The sequence below is a fragment of the Musca domestica genome, unplaced genomic scaffold (genome assembly GCF_030504385.1).
Source record: "Musca domestica strain aabys unplaced genomic scaffold, Musca_domestica.polishedcontigs.V.1.1 11, whole genome shotgun sequence".
Lineage (NCBI taxonomy): Eukaryota > Metazoa > Arthropoda > Insecta > Diptera > Muscidae > Musca > Musca domestica.
In genome coordinates this window covers 672,292-697,722 of record NW_026712133.1, presented here as the reverse complement: position 1 = coordinate 697,722, position 25,431 = coordinate 672,292, and the positions used below count along the sequence as shown (strand labels likewise).

Sequence of the window (25,431 nt, the reverse complement as noted above, 5' to 3'; positions counted from 1 at the left end):
TAAAAATTCTTCAACGGGGTATTAGCGCTTACTTGTCAGCTATGACTGTTTACGATATTCCAAGAGTTCAATGGAATCCTATTATAGTCTTTTTGTGTGTTCAACTTTTGCCTAAGTTAACGTACACATTGTAGGAGCTAAGTATATGCGATAAATCGACAATCGAACTACACAAAATCATTCTCTTCGGTTGTGTCCCAAACTCCAAATGCCTATAGATAAAAAATGTCAGTTGTCAAATCAACGGGATGTTGCTGGATTATCTGTCTCGGGGACATTCAGTTAAGGAGTGCCAAATTTCTAATCGGTGTAGTTGCCTCAGATTCAAATGTCGCATCTACTTCGACTGGTGCTCACCCTACTGTTCCGAATGCGAAAGTTTTTCAGAGTAGAAATGTTTCACTGGGTACAGGTATGATTAATGTCGTCCCCCAGAACGTGAGTTAATTGAACCCGGATCTGATGCCTTTTTTATTACTAATCGATTACAAAAACAAGTAAAAAAGCACTATGTTCGGCCGGGTCGAACTTTGAATACCCTCCAACATTTGGAACGAATTTCGAAATAACATTCCGCAAAAAACTGTTAACATTTTAAAAATACCGAATATACCCGTTATATTAGGCCCGTTACGGCGTGGACCTACATAGGCATTGTTTGTCATTAGCCATTACCATATTCAAATTCGAAACTTGAAATAAACGGTGAATAATGTAGCTAAAATCATCAAATTCCGATAACGATATATCGGAGCTATACGAAGACCTGGTCAATTTTCAGTCACAGACTGTAGTTCCCATTACGAACTCTAAATGGCTAATTTGCAACTACTACGGTGAATAATGACGCTAAAATTATTAAAATACCGAATATTAAGAGGTACCATTTTATGGGGGCTATACGAAGACCTGGACCTGCACACACTTTTTTCTGTCTTAGGCTGCAGTATCCATTTCGATCTTCAAATACCAAATTTGAAACAATTCCGGTGAATAATGTCGATAAAATCATCAAAATAACTAATATTGGGAGGTACAGTTATATGGGGCTGTATGAAAATACGAACCTACATGACCCATTTACGAACTTAACCTGCCTACTGGCAAAATAAACTTGTGCGCAAAATTTTAGACTTCTATCTCAATTCGAAGTTCGAAAGATAGCGTGTGTGCAATATTTTAGACTTCTATCTCAATTCGAAGTTCGAAGGATAGCGTGATTACAACCGATAGACGGAAATTGCTAAATCGTCTTAGAATTTTACGCTGATCAAGAATATATATACTTTGTTGGGTCTGACATGAGTATTTCGAGGAGTTACAAATGGAATGACAAAATTAATATACTCTAATATACATTAATATACTATACCATACCAAGGGGGTATGGTGGAGGGTATAACAACTAAACTTACCAGTACGTTCGGTAGTTGCTACGGTTTCTGGTATCAACGGTTCCGTCTCTGCTTGAATCTCGCCACAATCCTTCAGTTCATCTTGAAACGTTTGCTTTCGTTCTTCCTCTTATTTCGTAAAACTTACCCTCATTTATCGTTCGGTCGGATCTCTTTGATCAATTGCCCAAGCTACCATTGATTTGTTGAGACGTGCTGATTTGTATCCACGGTTAGTGTTAGAGGGAGCTCATCAAAAGGAACTAGGGTCATGAGCATTTACAAACTTACTCAAAAGGCATTAGTGGAAATTCCTACAACGCAACTTAGAAGTCGCCGATTTAGTAGCTATTCGTCATGAGGAAACATCTCCTTCGACATGGAGGCTACATCGAGTTATTATGGTCCATCCCCGCGAAGATGGAATGATAAGGGTTGTGACATAAAATCTGAGGGTGTTTGTCAGTTCTCCTACCAGGCGCGTCCCCACCGGCGGATAGGGGGGATGGATGATCACACTATTTCGCTCGAACTAGGGTGTCTAGCTACGAAATGGGTGGAGCGGAATAGTGTGATCAACCGTTCCAGGGAGTTTTTACTCCCGCGGACAAAAAACTGACTACGGGGATGTTCCCCTAAAACAAAAAACAAATATGGAAGAAGGAAAAATGAAAGAAAATGTTACAGTGCAAGGCCTAAATAACCCAGTACCTGCGTGTGTTTGTGATCCAGCCACGAGTCACACCCTGTCGTCATCCAACGATCGTATGTAAATTTCTCCCGCAGATGTGGGTGCCTTGGCATCTGTGGTCGAAGGTATTGCTACAAGCACGCAGCCTTCGGGCAACAAAACAGACAGACGGTCTGAGGAGCTCAGGGGAAGCATACCCTCGACCCAACCTTCAACGACAGGTAGCGCTTCAGACTCCGAGTCCGACAGCAACAATACTACCATCCTGCGAATCCCTACTAAGGAAGAGGCGCACAAGACGATAGAAGAAGTGAGTGACAGCTTGGCGAAGCTCACAACCAGAACGAAAAAGCTGTCTCGGCCCCAAAAGGCAACAAAACAGCAAAAACGCTAAGGCGCAGGATGTTCCAAAGGTGGCGATAAATTCTCCTCCCACTCCGTTGGAGGCAGGGAAGAGGATAAGGTCTCCTGAGGAACAGAACACTGCGAAGCCGGCAAAAAAGAAAAAGGGATTCCCACCTTCAGATGCTCCGGACAAACGAAGTCAAGGAGGCTGTAACATGAATCCTTTGACCGAGGGCGACAAGGTTAGCCCCAGCACTGGAAAGATGTGCCCGACCGTGAAATCGACTGCTAAACCAGGGGTTTCCGAGAAGAAATGCCTGATCCAACAGAAGAGGAAACAGACCGAGGAAACGGGTACATGCATTATGCATTGATCGATACCAACAAAGGTTTGGGCAACTTGCATAGAGACCATTCAGAAGCATTAGAGGAAATGGTCAACAACAAAATCTTGGATCACATCATGGAAGGTGGAGATCCAATACTTATCCTGAACAGCAGCATGAAGAATAATAAAATGTTCTAGAAGCTTGCTGCGCGTGTTAACATTGCCGCACTAAAGGGCATTATCGAGAAGATAAAACCCCCGTGGGAAACCGGCCGCCTCAAGTTGGTGAGGTGGAACGAAATTCCTCGCCTTACTAAATCGACGATATACGTAAGAGGATTTGGCAGCAAATTCGAGACGAAACGTGTGCTCGAAGTCTTTGGAAGGCAAAATAAGACTTTCTTTCACAGAGAGGAGAATGGCACACTCCTTGTGATTGGAGTTGACGATCTTTCCGTGGCCAGTCTGACAAAAGGACATGGCGTTCTATGTCTCGAACGCTGTCAGGTTCAAAAATAATAGGTGAGGATCGTAAACGAGGACACCAAATGTAGCTGCGAGGAGGAGAAAGAAGACCCCTCAAGCAACACAGAACAGGAAGTCGGTGACAAAATTACCGGCTCTCTCTACTGGAGGACCAAGGATCGAGCTCATCCAGATCAACCTTCATCGGAGCGAGACGCAAACCTTGGCTCTGATGAAACTAATAAATTCAGGTAAGATTCACATTGGCTTAATTCAGGAACCTTGGACAGTTCAGAACAAGGTCTCTTTACTAAATCATATTAACTACAAACTATTCTATGCCAACACAGGGCCTCGACCGAGAATTTGTAATATGTCACAAAAACTTATGTTTACTTTTCTCCCCAGAGTCAGTATCATCGTCAGTATACCTACCGTTCGCCGAGCCGCACTACCACCAACGTCGGAACTGCAGCGGATGGTGAGCAAAACAAACTAACTCTCACCACATTGTGTGGGGTAGTACTAACACTAATAAAAGGGGCCAGTTCCTACTATATTATCTAAATACTAGCAAAATAATAATTCTTAACATTGGGAATAAAGCGACCTTTTTAAACCAAATTAGGGAGGAGGTTTTAAACATTACTTTTTGTTCAGGAAATCTTATAAACGAGATTCAGAATTGGAGGGTTTCGGAAGAACACTGTTTCTCGAATCATAGATATATAAGGTTTGAACTAACACGGCCACAGCCGAACCCAATACGTTTCCAGAACAAATCCAAGACTAACTGGATGAAGTATGTGAGACTAGTAAAAGAGAGGCTAGGGCATAGAAAAATTGAATGCCTAAGCACAGACGACGTAGACAGAGATGTCAGTAGGTTAACGGGGACCCTGGTAAAGTCTTTCGAGGAATGCTGTCCACTTCGAGAGAGCAAATCTACCTACGAAAAACACTGGATGACAGGGGAAACTCGTAACAAAGGAAAAAAGGTACGAAAACTTTACAACATAGTTCGGCGTAAAAAACTAGCAGTATTCTGGGACAGCTACCAAACAATCTTAGAGAATACAACGAAATAGTAAGAACAGCTAAACAAAACTCCTGGAAGCTTTTCTGCGAACAGGTTGATAGCGTAAATGGTGTTTCAAAACTAAAAAGTTTCTTTCAAAAACACATACACAAGCCGAGACAATAGTGGATGATATGGGTAACAAGATGGAAACAATATAAGAGACCTTAGGGCTTCTGATGAGTACACACTTCCCGCCGAGCATCACGACACACGTGGATATATCGGAAGATAAAAGGATTGCGACAAAGGAAGCACCTAAAATTGGTGAACCGATGGTTCATCAGAAGTTTCAAACCGTTTAAGGCACCGGGCCATAAATGATCTTCCCGGCTCTGCTCCAAAAGGAAGCGGACCTTATTTCGTTCAACTTTGCCGGAATTTTCAACGCGTGCCTAAAGTTTGCGTATACCCCTCAAGCCTGGCAGGAATCGAGGGTAGTCTTCGTATAGCCCCCATATAACGGTACCTCCCGATATTCGGTATTTTGATGATTTTACCACGTTTTGGTATACCCGCAATATTCCAATATTCGCACTTTTAGCGATACCCACCATAGACAAAAGAAAATATAGACAAGGAAAAGTTAGTTTTTTATTTTTATCCAGCTGGCTCTCATGATGTTTTGCATAGTCAACACATAGACCATAGACAAATTAAGATATAGACAACGAAAAGTTAGTTTTGTCTTTTTATCCAGGTGGCTCTCATCATGTTTTGCATAGTCAACATGCTGATTTACGCGTTCAACCCACTCGACTTCGAAAACACATTTTATCGTTTTTCAAGAATTTCACTTTATTATTCCGGAATTTTTTGATATCATCACGTACTTTTCACATTTCTTTTATTATGGAACAATTTCCACCCGACAAATATCCTACAGTTTGTGTTATTTTTAACGTTTTAGAATTGAGTGACTTCAACATTCCCACTCAACCCCTGAAACGATATAGACGACATCTGCCATAGACAAATGAAAATATAGACAACGAAATGCTCTCACCGTTTATCTTCGAAAAAAATCGAATCAGCAGATGTCGTCTATATCGTTTCAGGGGTTTGAGTGGGAATGTTGAAGTCACTCAATTCTAAAACGTTAAAAATAACAAAAACTGTAGGATATTTGTCGGGTGGAAATTGTTCCATAATAAAATAAATGAGAAAATTACGTGATGACATCAAAAAATTCCGGAATAATCAAGTAAAATTTTTGAAAAACAATAAAATGTGTTTTCGAAGTCGAGTGGGTTGAACGCGTAAATCAGCATGTTGACTATGCAAAACATCATGAGAGCCAGCTGGATAAAAATAAAAAACTAACTTTTCGTTGTCTATATCTTCCTTTGTCTATGCTATAAGTACCAATTCTTAGACTAATCCGTTAAAAAATGTGTCAAAAATCATCAAAATACCGAATATCGGGAGGTACCATTATATGGGGGTAATACAAAAGCGTAGACGTTTACATACAATGCCACACGAACCACGACCCATTATGACCTACAAATACCAATTTTCAGACAAATCCGTGAAAGAATGTGGCAAAAATCATCAAAATACGGAATATTGGGAGGTACCGTTATATGCCACCGGAGCTTGAACCCATTATGACCAACAAATACCAATTATTAGACAAATACCGAATATCGGGAAGTACCATTATATTGGGGCTATACCAAAGCGTGGACCTATACATACAATTTTTCGCCACATGAACTAGAAGCCATTATGACCTACAAATACCAATTTTCAGACAAATCCGTGAAAAAGTGTGGCAAAAATCATAAAAATACCGAATATCGGGAGGTAACGTTATATGGGGTCTATACCATAGACAAATTAAGATATAGACAACGAAATGCTCTCACCGTTTATCTTCGAAAAAATCGAATCAGCAGATGTCGTCTATATCGTTTCAGGGGTTTGAGTGGGAATATTGAAGTCACTCAATTCTAAAACGTTAAAAATAACAAAAACTGTAAGATATTTGTCAGTTAAAAATTGTTCCATAATAAAAGAAATGTGAAAAGTACGTGATGATATCAAAAAATTCCGGAATAATAAAGTGAAATTGTTGAAAAACGATAAAATGTGATTTACGCGTTCAACCCACTCGACTTCGAAAACATATTTTATCGTTTTTCAAGAATTTCACTTTATTATTCCGGAATTTTTTGATATCATCACGTACTTTTCACATTTCTTTTATTATGGAACAATTTTCAACTGACAAATATCTTACAGTTTTTGTTATTTTTAACGTTTTAGAATTGAGTGACTTCAATATTCCCACTCAAACCCCTGAAACGATATAGACGACATCTGCTGATTCGATTTTTTCGAAGATAAACGGTGAGAGCATTTCGTTGTCTATATATTAATTTGTCTATGTATGCGATTTTCAAGAGGTCGAATTGAGCCTCCCTCTGCTACTGTTTTTAGTGACTACGAAGGAACTGCTGGTGAGGATGATGATAATGCTACTAGTAAATCGAATGCTACTAGTGAATTCACCAATTTTTTTTCAAAATTGGTATTTAAGAAGATTTGGTAAATGATAATCCTTGAAATGTAAAATTGTCTATAGAAGTTTTGGTGTAACCTCCATATAACGACCACACCCACTTTATGTATTTATTTATTTATTTATTCATTTTTTTTTTTTTTTTTTTTTGAAATGTTTATCAGCATTATCCAACGGTGGAGGATATTAAAGTTCTACCCGGCCGAACTTAATGTTTTTTATTTGTTTTTCTTATAGGCTTGAACTGATGTAGTGACATTTTTTGTATTTAATAGCAACCTGTTTAAGATCTGGGTGATCAGCATTTTCAACAAATCATTTAACAAATTTTGGAGTTAAAAATCCGAGTCCTGAAAATCAATAATTTCGATACAATTCCCGAACCGTTCTAAATAACCACATCATGTGACCACTTGTTGGGTAGGTACTTTCAAATGATGCCTATATTGTCCATATTGGTTTAGTAGATCTGGGTCCAAAACGGGTCTTGGACTTGGGTCAAATATCCGGGTCCGTCCCCAAGAAAAAAATATAATTTCCCGCTATCAGGGCAAATTAGAAAAACAAAATCCAAACTTTTTACTTTTTTTTTTTAAATTTTATTGAATGAAAGCAAGAAATGTCGGAAATACCATCAAATTTTAGAATAAGTTTAGATTTGTTCGAACTGGTCACCTTTGGCACGAATTATGGCCTTCAAACGGCCAATGAAACTGTCACACGCAGCCCGAATGTTGCTCTGCGGTATTTTGACCCATTACCGGCGAAGCGCTTGCTTGAGGTTTACCACTTTCGGCCAAGAGAAACAACTCTTTAGCTCTTTTGAGTCTATTTCTTGCGCTTTATACACAAAGGATTTTTTTACATTTAAATACTGGAGTGCTCTAACGATAGCCACTTGTGGTTTTGTAGCCAAATATAAAGAAATCACAGTATCACGCTTGAATTAAATAACGAATAATTTTTTTCTGGAAAATTCTACTCAAAATGCTTTTGTACGCTTGTAAACAATATAATGAGCTGTCACTGGAATAATTTTAACAGGTATCGGACGAGTGGCTTAGAAATGACAGCAGTCTGAAGTTGGTTGCAGTTTTTTCATATTTATAATCGCCATAAAATTCTAAGCCGATTTAACGATGTCCGTCTGTCTGATTAAATCACGATACAGTCCCCCATTATGCGCTACTTCTAATAATCCTAGTCACAATTATGCACGAATATGTTTTAAATCTAAATCTACTTGAAGTATAAAATTGTCAATAGAGGTTCCCGTTTTGATATGGACCCCATGTAACGCCTTCACCCACTTTATGTTTTTCTTGGAAAGTTTAACAGCATTATACAAACGTTCTTGCTGGTATTTGTAGTTTAAAGTGGAACACGTTTGAATTCAGATACTTTTATTTAAACCTAACCTTATGTTCTTACTTGTTGGTATATCAGCCATATAACGGTACCTGATTTTCGCCACATTTGGTATTTGTGGGCCATAATGGGTTCTAGCTCTGGTGGCGAAACATTGTTTGTATAGGTCCACTTTTTTATAGCCCCTACATAATGGTATCTCCCAATATTCGGTATTTTGAAGATTTTCGCCACATTTCCACGGATTTCTTTTAAAATTGGTATTTGTAGGTCACAATGGGTTCTCGATCCGGTACCCCTATATATACCTCTAGGAGGAAGAGGTAGGAGGTCTTCTCCGATATTCAGTTTCACACATGTCATGGCGGTCCAGCAAAAATGTTATATAATGTAAGGGCCTTCAATGGTCAAACAGGTAAAAGAATGTGTCAATATCCAATGCGATGTGAGGTAATCATTTCATTCGTTTCCAAAGATTTATATTGATTTTTAGGTCCATATCCTCTAACCAAATCTAGCCTAGCCCTTTTATTTACAGTCCTTGACCATAAGAATTTTTCGTTCTACTGATAGCAATGACAAAAGCAACAGTAGCCCACTTCGATTATTTGCTAATCGATGAGTTTTCTACGAGTTTGATATACCATTATGTATACTCTGAAAATTGTAAACAATTTACCTCTATTCAATTTCTTATTAATGTCATCAAACATATTCGATCTATATACAAACCATTGCACAATTACAGCAGATGGGGCACAGCTACCCCCTAAATACATTTTTTCTTTTGCTGCCTCTATTCTGTTAAAACAAATGAACATTTGGTGTATGTGTGTGTATTGCTTTGAATCAAAATACAATAATTTGAAATTATTTAAAATTCGGTTGCGCAAAAAAGCCAATTTTGGGATAAAACTGTATTGTCCTATTATTTTAGATTGAATATTGTGGAATAACCCCAAAATTTCATTATTGTTTTGCGGGTTTTCCCCAATATAAGAATTAAAAAATGAATAATAAACAAAACCAACAGTTGCATATTTAAAAGTATATATTTGACACTATAATACTCCAGCACAGAGTTGTATTTGTTAGTTTCTTTGAAGTTGAACAACCAATCTTATTGAGCCATGGTGTAAACCAAACTCATCGACAAATGAAAATATAGACAACGAAAAGTTAGTTTTGTATTTTTATCCAGGTGGCTCTTATCATGTTTTGCAAAGTCAACATGCTGATTTATGCGTTCGACCCACTCGACTTCGAAAACACATTTTATCGTTTTTCAAGAACATCCTTGATTATTCCGGTATTTTTCATGTCATCACGTACATTTCACATTTCTTTTATTATGGAACAATTTTAACTGACAAATATCCCACAGTTTTTGCTATTTTTAACATTTTAGAATTGAGTGACTTCTATATTTTCAATTTTCTATGCTAACAGCCTGAAAATGGTACGAAAATCAAAGCGAACCAAAATGTAAGCATTTCAGTGCAATCTGTTTGATTTCGCACACATGCGAACACAAATGTCAAAATCAGTAACTTGTGTGTTTGCTGTCGTGTGATTACAATTCAGGAAATTTTTTCAACATAAATATTACTTGATTGAAAATGAAAAAAAATATAGGTAAAAATTATAGCTCAACAACAACATATATAATTTTTTTTATTTCCTCAATTCCAGTACGAAAAAATCTGCGGGCACTTATTGAATATACGGGGGAGAATTCTGAGTTCGCCGCAGGAGTGCCAATTTTTGGAAGCAGCTGGCAATCCTTTAAAGACCACTGGACAAAAATTATTTTTTAAATAAAATACCAATGGCATAGACAAATTAAGATATAGACAACGAAAAGTTAGTTTTGTCTTTTTATCCAGGTGGCTCTCATCATGTTTTGCGTAGTCAACATGCTGATTTACGGGTTCAACCCACTCGACTTCGAAAACACATTTTATCATTTTTCAAGAATTTCACTTTATTATTCCGGAATTTTTTGATGTCATCACGTACTTTTCAAATTTCTTTTATTATGGAACAATTTCCAACTGACAAATATCCTACAGTTTTTGTTATTTTTAAAGTTTTAGAATTAAGTGACTTCAATATTCCCACTCCAACCCCTGAACCGATATAGACGACATCTGCTGATTCAATTTTTTCGAAGATAAACGGTGAGAGCATTTCGTTGTCTATATCATAGACAAATTAAGATATAGACAACGATATTTTCGAAAAAATCGAATCAGCAGATGTCGTCTATATCGTTTCAGGGGTTTGAGTGGGAATATTGAAGTCACTCAATTCTAAAACGTTAAAAATAACAAAAAATGTAAGATATTTGTCAGTTAAAAATTGTTCCATAATAAAAGAAATGTGAAAAGTACGTGATGATATCAAAAAATTCCGGAATAATAAAGTGAAATTCTTGAAAAACGATAAAATGTGTTTTCGAAGTCGAGTGGGTTGAACGCATAAATCAGCATGTTGACTATGCAAAAATGATGAGAGCCACCTGGATAAAAAGACAAAACTAACTTTTCGTTGTCTATATCCATAGACAAATGAAAATATAGACAACGAAATGCTCTCACCGTTTATCTTCGAAAAAAATCGAATCAGCAGATGTCGTCTATATCGTTTCAGGGGTTTGAGTGGGAATATTGAAGTCACTCAATTCTAAAACGTTAAAAATAACAAAAACTGTAAGATATTTGTCAGTTGAAAATTGTTCCATAATAAAAGAAATGTGAAAAGTACGTGATGATATCAAAAAATTCCGGAATAATAAAGTGAAATTCTTGAAAAACGATAAAATGTGGTTTCGAAGTCGAGTGGGTTGAACGCGTAAATCAGCATGTTGACTATGCAAAGCATGATGAGAGCCACCTGGATAAAAAGACAAAACTAACTTTTCGTTGTCTATATCTTTATTTGTCTATGCTATATCTCATTTGTCTATGGCAGTAGTGACACATACCAGGCGGTTCAGTGAAGAAAGTTTTCACTATTTATCGCCACAAACACATGCTCAACAACAATAAATAAACCTACATAACATCTCAACAACACCAACAACCAGCCAAAAGAACTCACCACATCTCTACACACAAACTGCAAAACAACAGACACTGTCAGCACAAACACAACAAACACAGACCTTACAACGACACCAATGTAAGCAACCAACGTACCAACCAACCAACGTCAACACATGGTACATCAAACCGTGCAAAACTCACCTCCATTCAAATGCACATCACAACAGGATTTTCCATCCACATCATCAGCAAGGTCAAGGAACAAGCAGATGCAAGCAAAAGGATGGCTGCCGCTTCAGAGAGGATGGCAGATTTACCGAGGCCCAAAAAAAAATTCTAAAATCAATATAATAAATACTATGAATTTTTGTGCAAAATAATTCACAACAATTTTTTTTAATAAAAAATCTTTTTACAAATTTATTTATCTGAGTTTTCGAAGTCGAGTGGGTTGAACGCGTAAATCAGCATGTTGACTATGCAAAACATGATGAGAGCCACCTGGATAAAAAGACAAAACTAACTTTTCGTTGTCTATATCTTAATTTGTCTATGCTTTGCATTCCAATCAGCATTGGAAACGTCACAGTTAAAAACAGGTTGCTGTGACGTTGCCTTTTTTCTGTGGTTCATTCGAAGTTTGCAAGTTACGACGATCAACAAGTATATACCCTCGCCGTGATTGAAAGAAAGCGCAAAATGTGCTAATTGATAAAGTGCCAAAATTGTTAGATTATTAGAATTGTTAGAAATTTTATAGTGGTGAAAAATATGAGTTATATTCATTTTGAAACAAGTTAAAATTTACAATATTACCTGAAATTTAAAGTGATTTTTTGTACATAAAGCAATACTTACCTGAAATTTAAAGTGGATTTTTTGTACATAAAGCAATACTTACCTGAAACTTAAGGTGAATTTTTGTACATAAAGCAATACTTACCTGAAATTTAAAGTGAATTTTTTGTACATAAAGCAAATACTTACCTGTAACTTAAAGAGAATTTATAGTGTATATACTTACCTTTTAATACCCTTGAATTTATCCAATAAACATTGATAAATTCACTAAAATTAAAATATAAAGCTTTCTATTGGAAAAACAATAAAAAAGATAAACAAAAAACATTTGGCCAATGTCGAGCCGGACAAAGTGAAGTTAAGAAAAATCTTAACGACAAAAAATTTAAAGATTGGTGAAAGTGAAAATTTCTAGAAACTTGAGCATAACTTTTGTGACTGTGAACACCTCGAAAGGAAATAGTTAACAATTTGTTTAATCACAAAAAAACTAATTTTAATAAAATTTAAAGAATAAAATTAAACAAAAAAGTGAATATTTTAACAATTCAATACAAAAAAAAAAAAAAAAAAAAAAAACAATAAAATAAAACCATTTAAACAAACTACAAAATTAAATTAAACGTGATCACGGTACGGTGTAAAAAAATTTACTTACCTGGGATAACCTTGGTGCTGAAAACAGAGCGGTCAGACGTAACCTGAAGCGCCCTACTCAACCTAGACCCTTATTAGAAGAAGATCAAAGAGTGTACAAAGACAGTTTTTATCCCTACCCAGAAAGCATTGGAGGAAATTATTTGAAAACCAATTCAAAGACCCTGGTCCTTTCTTTGGTTCCCAAATAATTTGACACCTTTTGTAAATCCAATTGGGAGACTCTTTTTCTATCAACGTAACTTCATAAAAATGAAATAGAAATAAATTAATTGGAAAGACTCAAGTAATACATACTACTCTGTCAGTCATATTTTTTTTGGAAAATTTTTGGAATTTTTTGAAAACCAACTGGAAAACTTGGAAAATAGCTGTGAATTCTTGGGAGTATTTTGAAAAATAGACCCTTCAACGAAACACTTTTTAAACCAGACACAAACACAACTTGATCGCCATTTTACTTTTGGAAATTTATAAAACTTAAAAACTGGAAAATAACCTCGAGCACTCCTAAAGAGGTTCATATTTTAAAATGAAAAAAAGGATATCAGCCATTTTAGAAAAAAAAAAAAAAAAAAAAAAAAAATTCTAATTCGACATTTTTGTAATATTGTCTAACATTTTGATTTGGGAATTATAATTTTCGGTGTTCTAAATTGGCAGATCTACTATTTTGAAATAATGAACTAAGTTTTCTCTACTATTGACTCAAAATTAACAACAACATTTTATACCATCATAAATGTTTTTTGCTGTTTTCACATTTACAAAGCTTGTTTGGTGGACAGACCCTAAAACAAATTTTTTTGGTTAACTAACCTAAAATTTGTACCTCAACACTTTCTTATCATCTTGGTAAATTTGTAAGACACATTACTTATACATAAACGCCATATTGGTTTCTAAATACATAGCATTTGGAACTGGAAAAACATAACAAAACATACAAATTCCATGATTTCAAAAAAAAAAGAAAAAATACGGTTAAATAACCTCAAAATTTTTATTTTGCAAAATTCGTATTGTATTTTATTTTGCCATTTTTACAAAAATTTTAAAAACGGTGATGTTTTAAATGCTATTTATTTTCGTCTCCTTTTTGCTTTTTCTCGTTGGATTTTTTACATAATTTTAATGAACATTTTCACTTTCATCATATTTCAAAGTATTATTTTGCTATTTAAGACACTTTAATATTATTTGTGCTGAAAAATTTGGAAATTTTTGACCCAATATAATTTAATACTGAAACGGTTTGATGGGGTATAACGATTTATTGGTTGATTTCTTTACTCAAACTTTTTGACTTAAAACCAAGACATATAAATTTTGAGATTTTTTCAGTGTTAAAGAGCAACACACGCTGTTTTTATTTTTTGTCTAGTAAACTCAGCACACATTTTTTCCTCGATTTATTTTTGGAAATTTATTCGAATTTTGACAATGATTATAATTTCAACTCCTCTCCAACAAAATATTTGTCAAAAAAAAAAAAAAAAAAAGATTTTTTTCGATTCTACGCTACAACATAACCCTCGTGTCGCTAGATTTATTTGGGAATAAACAACGAAGTTTTGCTAAAGCAAAACTTGTTGATACTGTTTTTACCCAAATAACAAAGCGATTGATCCTTAGGATTGGGCGACTTTGTCAATTTATTGTCAAACAAAAATTTTTCTGAAGTCAGACCCAATTCGCTGAAAATATGGAAAAATTAAATCGGGAAAAATTTACTAATTGCGTGAATGATCTGCAAGATTATGCATCGATCATAAGCATTGCAAACTCAGAAGACGATACATATAGATTAGAGGCATCGAGAGTTCAGTTAGATTCGATTTATGACCAAGTCAAAAGAACATATGTGGAATGCAGGGATTATGCTCTTCAAGAAGGAGAGAAACCAGTGGATAAAAATAAATTAAGGAGTCAATATATGGAGGCCATTAACTCATATAAAAAGGCCCTAAGGGAAATTAACGGCCAAATCCAGACAGCTAAACAAAGAGAATCGGAAGAGAAAATGAAAAGAGAGAGGCAACTAACGCCCAAAGTGAGCAATGATGCGGAATTCATTCCAATGTCTCGACTGCCACCGTGTGACACGGATATTTTTAAGGGAGGATACAGCGAGTGGCCGACGTTCCGAGATATCTTTTCAGCTGTGTATATAAAGAACACGAAACTAAGCGATGTTGAAAAACTTTTAGAAATTTAGAAACCTTAAAAGTTAATGTATCTTATTTATCTTTGCTCCTCTAAATTACCTCGATCTTTCTTAGAAGAATTTGAAAACTCTTTAGAGAATATCAAGACACTGCCAACCTGGGAACAACTAAATAATTATTTGACACACAAATTTAAAACTTTAGAATCTGTCGGAAATATTAGACCCACAATCACAAAATATGCTCAACAAAAACCAGAATTTAATAAAAAAAAAAAAAAATTACAAATAGTTTTCAGACCAACACATGACCATTCTCAATCCCAAGGGGATAAACCCAGTGAACAAACTTCGAATCAACCGCCAAGGACTCAAGTCCCACAGAATTGCCAACTTTGTAAGGCCAATCATTTTATAAAAAATTGTCCTCGATTCATAGAAAAGTCAGTGAATGACAGGATTCATTTTATAAAAGTTTCACACCTTTGCTATGATTGCCTTTCTTCAAATCATGGAGTTAAATTAAAATGTAAAAGTCGGTTTTGTTGTCGGTCTTGTAACATGAGACACCACTCCATGCTACATAAGGGACCAGAGAACTATCAAATAAACCAAAATAACAACTTAGCTAGAGATGAAGTACGCTCTAGTACTAGTGCTTCAGCTCTCACCACAACAGTACATTCCACAGAACCAGCAAATATTACAGAATTAACCTTACAAGAACATAGAATTTTTGAACATAATCCTAGTGCAACTTTGCTTTTCACTGCCATTGTACAAATACAAAATAGAGGACAATCATAAGATGCCAGAGCAATTATTGACCCTGTATCCTCAGAAAAACTTAAAAACAAATTGAATTTGCCAACAAAAAAAAAAGCCTTGTTCATGTTACGGGACTTAGTCAAATTGTCTCAGAAACGTCTACAAAATCTTGCCTTTTCCAGCTTCGTTATCGTTTAGCTCCTAAATTTGAGTTAGACGTATGGGCGCCAGTTTTGAAGACCCCTCCACCTAATTTACCTCCACAAAATATTGAAAAGACTAAACTTACTGATATTATAGATCTCAACTTAGCAGACCCAAAATTCCACATAAGTCAACCTGTCGATCTTCTCTTAGGGATGGATATAGGACCCTTAATTTTGACAGTAGGCACTCCTATAAAATCACTTGGCTCATTTTTAGCGCAAAATACAGTATTTGGTTGGATAATAGGCGGTCCAATACCCTTATAACGTTTCCTTGTTTCACACAACTTCAATAGAAAAGATTATTGCACGTTTTTGGGAGGTGGAAGAGCCCCCAAAAAGGGTTTTGAGGTCAGAAGAAGACTCCTTCTGCGAACAAAACTACCTAAAAACAACAAAGAGAAATAAAGATGGGCGATATATTGTTACCCTACCCTTTAAAAATTGTGAGGAGTTAGGGAATTCCCGAAATATTGCGCTCGCAAAATGCTTTAGAATGAAAAAAAGTCTTTCAAAGACTCCTGAAATCAGAGACTCATATGACAAAGCGATTTTAGAGTACCTAGATTTGGGACATATGAGAAAACTTTCACCTGAAGAGATAGATCAGATCCCAAATTAATATTTGCCGCACCATGCAGTCATCAAACCTGATCAGTTAACTACGAAACTTCGTGTAGTTTTTAATGCTTCAAGCCCCACTTCAAATAAAAGAAGCCTAAACGACAATCTTTTCGCTGGGTCAATATTGCAGCAAGACCTTGTTCAACAAATATTAAAATCAAAGAATTCTATTTAGGAAATCTACTTCCCACCCTGTGGAAGTCTTTGAACTTTTGACGGTCACGGCGTGAACTGTGCACCATATTTAGCCCTTCGCACACTCATGCAATTAGCTGATGACATTAAAGACACATACCCTAAAGCGGCTAAAATTATTTTACAAAATTTAAACGTGGATGACGTCCTTCCGGGAGGCCACTCGATAGAGGAAGCAATTGACTCACGCAAGCAACTAATTGCTGCCTTTGACTCGGCAGGTTTTCAACTTAGAAAATGGACTTCAAATGAGCCCAAAATAATCAAAGACTTGCCAGAGGATCAACTTTTACCTCTCAATTGGTTAGATCTATCAGAAAATGCGTCTACTAAAACCCTAGGTATCAGATGGAACATCTCAGGAGATTATTTTTCGGTTACATCACCTTCTATTGAACATCAACTCAATTATACAAAGAAAGAAGTTTTATCTATAATTGCCAAATTATTCGACCCATGTGGTTGGCTAGCACCGATAATAGTACTTGCTAAGTTAATTATGCGGATATGGTTAGACAAAATCGAATGGGATGACACGCTTAAACCCATGACACTAACAAATTGGCAGAATTTCGTAAAAAAATACAAAATCAATAGACACTATAACTATTCCAAGATGGATTAAGTACTCTCCAAATAATCAAATTGAAATTCATGGATTTTGTGACGCGTCAGAGAGCGCATATGGCGCCGTCTTGTATATTCGGGTCGAAAAAACCAATAAAAGTGTTGACACATTTCTCTTAGCAACAAAAACAAGGGTCGCACCAATTAAAAAGATTTCGTTGCCACGACTTGAGTTTGCGGAGCGGTACTTTGTCTAAATTGGCCCATTCCATAATAACAAATCTTAAAATCTCGAACATTGAATCGTATTATTGGACAGACTCCACAATTGTTTTAGCTTGGCTTAAAAAACCACAGTGCCACTGGAGCACTTTTGTAGGAAACAGAGTTTCCAAAATCATAGAATATATTGGAAATGATCGATGGCGTCATGTTGACTCTGAGGCTAATCCCGCTGATGTCGCAAGCCGAGGATGCACACCGGTCGATTTACAAACACATCATTTGTGGTGGCATGGACCACAGTGGTTAAAATACCAAAAGAGTAGTTGGCCTTCGAATAACATTCCGATGGACACCAATTTAGAAAAGAAACCAGCTAAAGTATTGACGCTTACAACTATTACTTGTAAGGCCAAAGAAGAACTTATAAACAAGGATCCTTTAAAAAATTTCTCAAAATTACAGAGCATATGCTTTTGTTATGCGATATTCCAAACGACATTTAAGAGCTTGTCCCGATTTTTCTCAAGAAGAGATTCGGCATGCTAAGCGTCTAGTTATCATGGTTACCCAGCAATACTATTTTGAAAGGGAAAAGCAAAACTTCCACCTTGCAGCAGTCTTGTCACTTTAAATCCGTATTTAGACACGTATGGTCTTATAAGATCAAACGGTCGTCTTGTACAATCCCCTGCGTTAACAGATAATGAAAGACACCCCATTTTGCTACCCTACAATTGACTTTGCGGGACCCTTTAATGTAAAAAGCTTTACAGGTCGTGCTTGTCTTATTACGAAAGGATATGTGTGTTTTATATATTTTGCTACCAAGGCAATTCACTTAGAAGCAACAAGTGATCTTCCCACAGAATTTTTTAGCCGCATCTGCTCGATTTATAGGTCGAAGGGGATGTCCCTCCTGTGTATATTCAGACAACGGCACGAACCTTGTAGGTGCCGCTAAATCTCTAAAAAAGGATAATGAAAGATTCCTTAAAAATCTTAGAACTCAAGCCGTTAATCAAAATATCCATCAAAACTTAGATTGGAAATTTATCTCTCCTGGTGCTCCACATATGGGTGGATTGTGGGAGGCCGGCGTTAAATCCTTTAAGACACATTTACGGAAAAGCTTCCCGAGTCTTAATTATACATTTGAAGAATTCACTACAATATTGATTCGTATAGAAGCTTGTCTCAATTCAAGACCCATGAGCCCTGCTAGTGACGACCCTAATGAAATCGCTCCTTTAACGCCAGCCCATTTTCTCATTGGGGCTCCTCTGCTTGAACCAGCAGAACCTGACATTTCCGACTCTGACATTTCGTACGTTAATCGATGGAAACGACTCAAAGTTATTTCCCAACATTTGTGATATAGATGGAAAAATGAATATCTAAGTGAACTTCATAAAAGAAACAAATGGAAATATCAAAAAGACAATTTAAAGGAGTGTGACCTAGTGGTCATAAAAGATGACCGGTTGTCCCCAACAGAATGGAGATTGGGGCGAATTGTCAAAACTTATCAGGGGGTTGATAATAACATCAGAGTGGTAGACATCAAAACTTCCCTTAGCATAACTAGCCGACCCATTACAAAAGTTGTCAATCTATTTACCGTCTGACTAGTCAGACACCCTCAAAAAAAAAAAAAAAAAAAAAAAAAAAAAAAGTGTGTACACCTCTCTCTCTTTATTACAGGAATGGCTGCATACCTCGCACACCAAGACTGGAAAGAAGACGAGGAAGTGCGACCCCCAAACAGGCGGCAGCAGCAAAACCGCCCTCAACAACAGCAAGAACAGCAGCTAGTAACACCCAACCGGCGTAACAACCAACAACCACAAAATCAGCAGGGACGGCAAGGTCAACAACGACGACAATCAAGAAGCCGATCTAGGCAGCGAGAGAGCGGCCGAGTTTCTGGCAATATGCATGTGGACTCTGTCAGGAAGACCACGCCATCATGACATGCCCCAAGTTTAGAGAACAGTCGGCATTTCAGCGCTATGAGACAGTTGAGCGGAGGAACACTGTCGAAACTGCCTAGCACGTAGCCACCTAGCGCCCGACTGCACAAGTCTGATGGGCTGTCGCCAGTGTGACTATAGGCACCACACCCTGCTACATGGGGCACCGCAATTGGATGACACAATACAGCCGGCACCCATTGTTGTGCCACCGTTTGCTTAGGACTTAGTGTTCATTCCCACAGCCCTGGTGCGTGTCACAGCTGCGGCCATAGACGAATAAAAAACTGTAAGAGCACTCATATGTCAGTTGGCCAGCATGTCCCGAATTGCCTGCTCGGCCTTCCAACGCCTGGGACTTAGGTAAACCTTGATCAATTTTTCACTAAAATTAAATATAAAGCTTTCTATTGGAAAAACAATAAAAAACGTAATCAAAAAAAAAGGGCTATACGAAGACGTGGACCTGCACATAAAATTTTCTGTCTTAGGCTGTAATATCCGTTACGAACTTCAAATGAAAAATTTGAAAGAATTCCGGTGAATAATGTCGCAAAATCATTAAAATACCGAAAATACGGAAGCACTATTTTATGGGAGCTATACCAAAACGTGGACCCACATAGCCCATTTTCAATACCAAAAGTCCTGCAGATATAATATACATTTGATTAAAATTTTATCAACCTACCTCATTTCGTTCTTAATCTGGAGCTAGAGAGACAGATGGACAAACATCGCTAAATCGACATAGAATTTTATGCTGATCAAGAATATATTAACTTTGTGGGGTCTAAAATGTATATTTCGAGGTGTTACAGGGGGAATGACGAACTTAATATAACCTCCATACTATGGTGGAGGGCATAAAAATTCCTCCTTCACAATGTACGCATAGCTTGTGTTTCTTGGCCATAAAATTAAAATCGTTAATGGATGGAAATTCCCAGCATTTATCTTCTTCTTCTTCTATATATATAAAAATCAATTGTTGTTCGTTGGTAATGGAATCAGTTGAGAACGGCTGGACCGATTTGCATAATGTTTTGTACTAAATTTATCTAAAATCCTATTATTTGCCAAAATCATGAAGATGTCTGTTCTACAGTTAGTATTCGACGTAATCTTCACTCTCCCTCCAACCATAGGTTTCTGTTTGGGCCGGAAGAACTGGCCACACCTAATTCTTTAAATCTATAAAAAAATAAATAAAAAAGCATAGTAACGTCATAGTGACGCCAGTTGAGAACGGCTGGGCCGATCTGACTAAAATTTTCTTTTGTTTATTTGTAATTACAGTGGAAATGTTTTCGTGAAAGAAAATTTTGATATGGAGTATTGTGTAGAATTGTTTCAAAATATATTTAGCAAAACATTACAAATCTCAACGTACTTTTAAATTGAGTCTATGCCTAATGGGGAATGGAAAATCTATATGGAATCAGTTGAGAACGGCTGGACCGATTTGCATAATTTTTTGTACAAACGTTCGTCGTACCCCGAGTTAGGTTTTTAAAGAAAAAAAATTGACCACTCCTACTTTTACGCCCACTATTTTGATTTATCTAAAATCTTTATATTTGCCAGATAATGAGGATATCGGTTTGATAATTATTACAGGAGATATTGTTGAATTTCCATCCAACCCTAAGTATTTATTTAGTATTGATAAACCAATTGTTGTTCGTTGGTAATCGATTCAGCTAAGAAAGGCTGGACGAAATTAAATATTTTTTTAAGTTGTCGTCCTACCCCGAGTTTGGTTTCAATGCAAGTAAAAGTGACAACGCCACTTTTACGCTTATTTTTTCGATTTACCTAAAATCCTAATATTTGCCAAAATAATGAAGACATTTGTTCCATAGTTAGTATATGACGTACTCTTGACTCTCCCTCCAACCCTAGGTATCTGTTTGGGGTCAGAGGAACTGGCCACACATGCTTCTTTAAATTTATATGTATACAATTTAAAAAATATAGCAACACATCAGCTGAGAACTGCCTGGCCGAATTGACTCAAATATCTTTTGGTTATTTGTAATTATAGTGAAAACGTTTTCATGAATGAAATTTTTGAGAAAAGCCTCTAGAAAAGCTCGAAAATAAAAAACTTGAATTTTCTATTTTGATAAGAAATTGTATATAGAATTGTTTCAGAATGCCTTTTTAAATTGAAAATTCTTCCTGAAAAAAATCGAGAAATTTTGCATATATTCTATACAATTTTGATTGAAAAGTACTTCTCAAAGCATCAAAATATTTAAAATCTCAACGTACTTTTAAATTGGGGCTATTCATAATGGGGAACAATAGTAAATTAAATTGTAAGCAGTTATATACATCGTAATCTTGACTCTCCCTCCAAGCCACACCCACTTTTTTTGGATCTATGTGTAAAAAATTTAAAAAAGCATAGTAAAACTTCAGTTGATGATGACTGGGCTGATTTAACTCATATTTTACACTGGATACTTTTTAAAGAAAGAAAATTTTGAGAAATGTCTCTAGAAAAATTGCAGAACTGAAATTAACTGTTCCATTTGGATATGAAATTTTGTATAGAATTGTTTCAGAATGCCTTTTGGAATATAAATTCTTATTGAAAAACACCGAGAAATTTTGCATATTTTGTGTACATGCCGTTATATGTTCAATTTTGATTAAAAATTTTTTCTCGAAGCATCAAAACATTTAAAAGCTCAACGTGCTTTTAAATAGTTATTGCCGGTATTGATTTCACAATACTTAAAACATTAAATGTCAATTTACAGTCCATTCTGTAGAAATTGTAACAAAAACATGCCATAATTTAATTGACAACGATTTCTACTTTTTAACACAATTTATGGGGACCCTAACTTCTATAAACCAATGACGCCTTATTTTTGATAGTTAAATTAAAGTCATATTTCCAGGATTTCTATTTAGAAATTGCTTTCGATCCTGAGGTCAGAAACTTCAAAAAATTGACTAGATATGGACTGCAATTAGTGAACTACCGAATATGTGGTGCGAATTGAAAATTTGGTAAGAAAAGTATTCATATCATTGGAAAATTCTTGCGAACCTCTCTAGCTCCTAAGCTTATACTCTTAGATTTATAAAGTCTAAAGCATACAATACGGGTGGCGTGTACACACACAAAGAACAATCACACTCTCATATTTTATGGAGTCAATGGATGTCATAGACAAATGAAAATATAGACAACGAAATGCTCTCACCGTTTATCTTCGAAAAAAATCGAATCAGCAGATGTCGTTCATATCGTTTCAGGGGTTTGAGTGGGAATATTGAAGTCACTCATTTCTAAAACGTTAAAAATAACAAAAACTGTAGGATATTTGTCAGTTGAAAATTATTTCATAATAAAAGAAATGTGAAAAGTACGTGATGACATCGAAAAATATAGGAATATTCCAGTGAAATTCTTGAAAAACGATAAAATGTGTTTTCGAAGTCGAGTGGCTTGAACGCGTAAATCAGCATGTTGACTACGCACAACATGATAAGAGCCACCTGGATAAAAAGACAAAACTAACTTTTCGTTGTCTATATTTTCATTTGTCTATGTGGATGTTGTTTTTTTGTTTTTGTTATTCTAACTCCATTGCATTGAAGAAAATATAGAAAAACTGAAGATCACATACATAACAATGAGTTTCACATATGACAGATTTCATGTCATCATATATGTATATGTATGTAGACAAACGTATGTATTGTTGTTATTAGAATGCCTATCATTGTGGTAAGTGCCTGAATGTAGTCTTACTTTTTGCACTGACCATCCAATATCTTCAAAAAGGGGGTTATGATGAATTTTTGAAGTGAAAATAATTTGAGTTAAATTTTGACTTTTTTGTGCTACCCAACAAACAATTTTTGCAATTATACCCTACAATACAATGTGTTGTTAGTATTATACATTTGAATTGCCCAAAAAGTATATAATACCTCGAAATAGCTACCTATCTATCTCGCCGAGCTCAGTCGATCTTGCTATTTTTTTTAACCGGATTTAAAAAATATTTTTTTAACCTTATACACAAAGCGGGGATTTTTAAAACAATATTTTTAAGCACATATAGAAGGCGTGGATTTAAAAAGAAAATTCAATATCTTATATAAAATGGATTTTTTAAAAAATATTTTTTTAGAATATATTTAACCTCATACAAAAAGAGTGATTTTTTTTTTAAATTAACATTATATATAAAGCGTGGGTTTTTTTAAAAAAATATATTTAACATAATATATAAGGCGTGATTTAAAAAAAATATATATAGTTAACCTCATATATAAAGCATGGATTTTTGAAAAAATATTTTTTACCTTATACATAAGGAGTTGATTTAAAAAAAATATTTTTTAAAAAATATATTTTTAACCTCGTATATAAGCGAGGATTTAAATCCCGGGTTAAACTTTTTAGGGTCCATTTTGTATAGCTTAAACATACGCAAAGGGCCTCAAATATTTTTCTCTATACTCCGCAAATGTTAATGCATTCCTATGGGTTACATAAAGTATCATTTGTACAAAATATGTTTCAGGTTGGTCTGCATTGTGATGTAGCCCCTTTTTAATTCCTTAAATGTTGGTAATTTCAGATTTTAGAAAGGACAAAACATTCTTTCAAATAATTATAAGTATTGGACCAAGCTTTGGTATAACCCTTATATGAAGGCATCCACTAATTTCATCTATTTCCAGGGTCTTGGTCACATTCTATGTCACCTCTTCGCGGAAAATTTTCAATGTCAATGTTTTGGGCGCTACCTATATAAACGTACCCCCTGATTTTATCTATTTCGAGGGTTTTGATTATATTTTCGAATCGATTTGGCTTAAAATGTGTGTTTAGGCTACTTTGGGGGTAGAGAACGATCTTACATGGGACTATTATAAACAATTGGTGTATACAGTTTAATATATGTGCTATATTTGGGGTTCCAACTGTCAAACTAAAACCTCTGCCTGGAAAATAGGATCAGGTTTTTTGAAACACTATAAATCGCCCGGTACGTGAACCTATATTGACATTTTTGAAATGCATATTTATTTCTCTTTAGTTGAGTCATCATTTATACTAAAAATTGTGCCACTTATGTGACCCAGATCTGTGAATTATTAGGCTTTAAAAACTATGCGTAAAAGACTAAAACTACAGACCGGCAACGCGGTCTGGGCCAGCTAGTATACGATAAAAGTACATTTTAATATATAGTAAAAGATGGCCCGAATAATATAAATCGGGCATAGAAAATAAAGAGTGTACGTTTACCGAAAAAGTAAACTGAATAAAAGATGAATTTTTAATACCCGCCACCATTGGGTATAGAAAACTTTTTTATATAAAAATATCTGAATTCAAACGTGTTCCACTTAAAACTACAGATACCGGTAAGACCGTTTGGATGATGCTATTAAACTTTTCAAGAAACCATAAAGTGGGTGAGGCCGTTATATGGGGGCTATACCAAAACGGGAAATGCTATAGACAGTTTTATTCTTCAAGGATTGTCATCTTCCAAAATGACTAGGATTATATTAAAATACCGAAATCGGTGGGTATCGCTAAAAGTGCGAATATTGGAATATTGGGAGGAACCGTGTTATGGCAGGTATACCAAAAGACAAATTGTTCTGCCGAGCTCTACGTCAAATAGTGTGGGCAGAAGCTTTACGTCAAATAATGTGTTATTGTTAGCTTGGATAGTTGTAAGCTTTTATCTCTACACCATCCAAAAGTGGAGAAGCATTGCCGTGCGAACAACAGAAAACCATTGATGAAACAATAGTTCTACATTTGTGAAATATTAAATAAATTAAAAATACACAATTCGCACGCGCAGGGAAATTAGGGAAGACATCGTACATAATTGAGTAATGCCGAAGAATACAACAGTGCCTTCAGAAAAAAATAATTTGTTTCATATTGAAGAGAAGTGGATCGAGCTACACTAGAGGGTTAGCAGGAAAAGTGAAATCTTAACGACAACTAT

General features: G+C 35.6%; 1 protein-coding gene and 1 long non-coding RNA gene across 2 annotated transcripts in view; one reads left to right on the top strand and one right to left on the bottom strand.

Annotated features, from left to right (window-relative positions):
• LOC109613620 (uncharacterized) overlaps window positions 1–11,636 on the top strand; it is a 65,619-nt gene extending 53,983 nt beyond the window's left edge. Inside the window, exons 2-3 of the long non-coding RNA XR_009343898.1 lie at window positions 9,889–10,059; window positions 11,170–11,636. This is a non-coding gene — a long non-coding RNA (uncharacterized LOC109613620). The remainder of the gene's footprint in view (window positions 1–9,888; window positions 10,060–11,169) is intronic.
• The window catches only part of LOC131805907 (uncharacterized), a 496,437-nt gene that overhangs the window by 235,625 nt on the left and 235,381 nt on the right, over window positions 1–25,431 (bottom strand). The gene's annotated exons all lie outside the window — the stretch shown is intronic.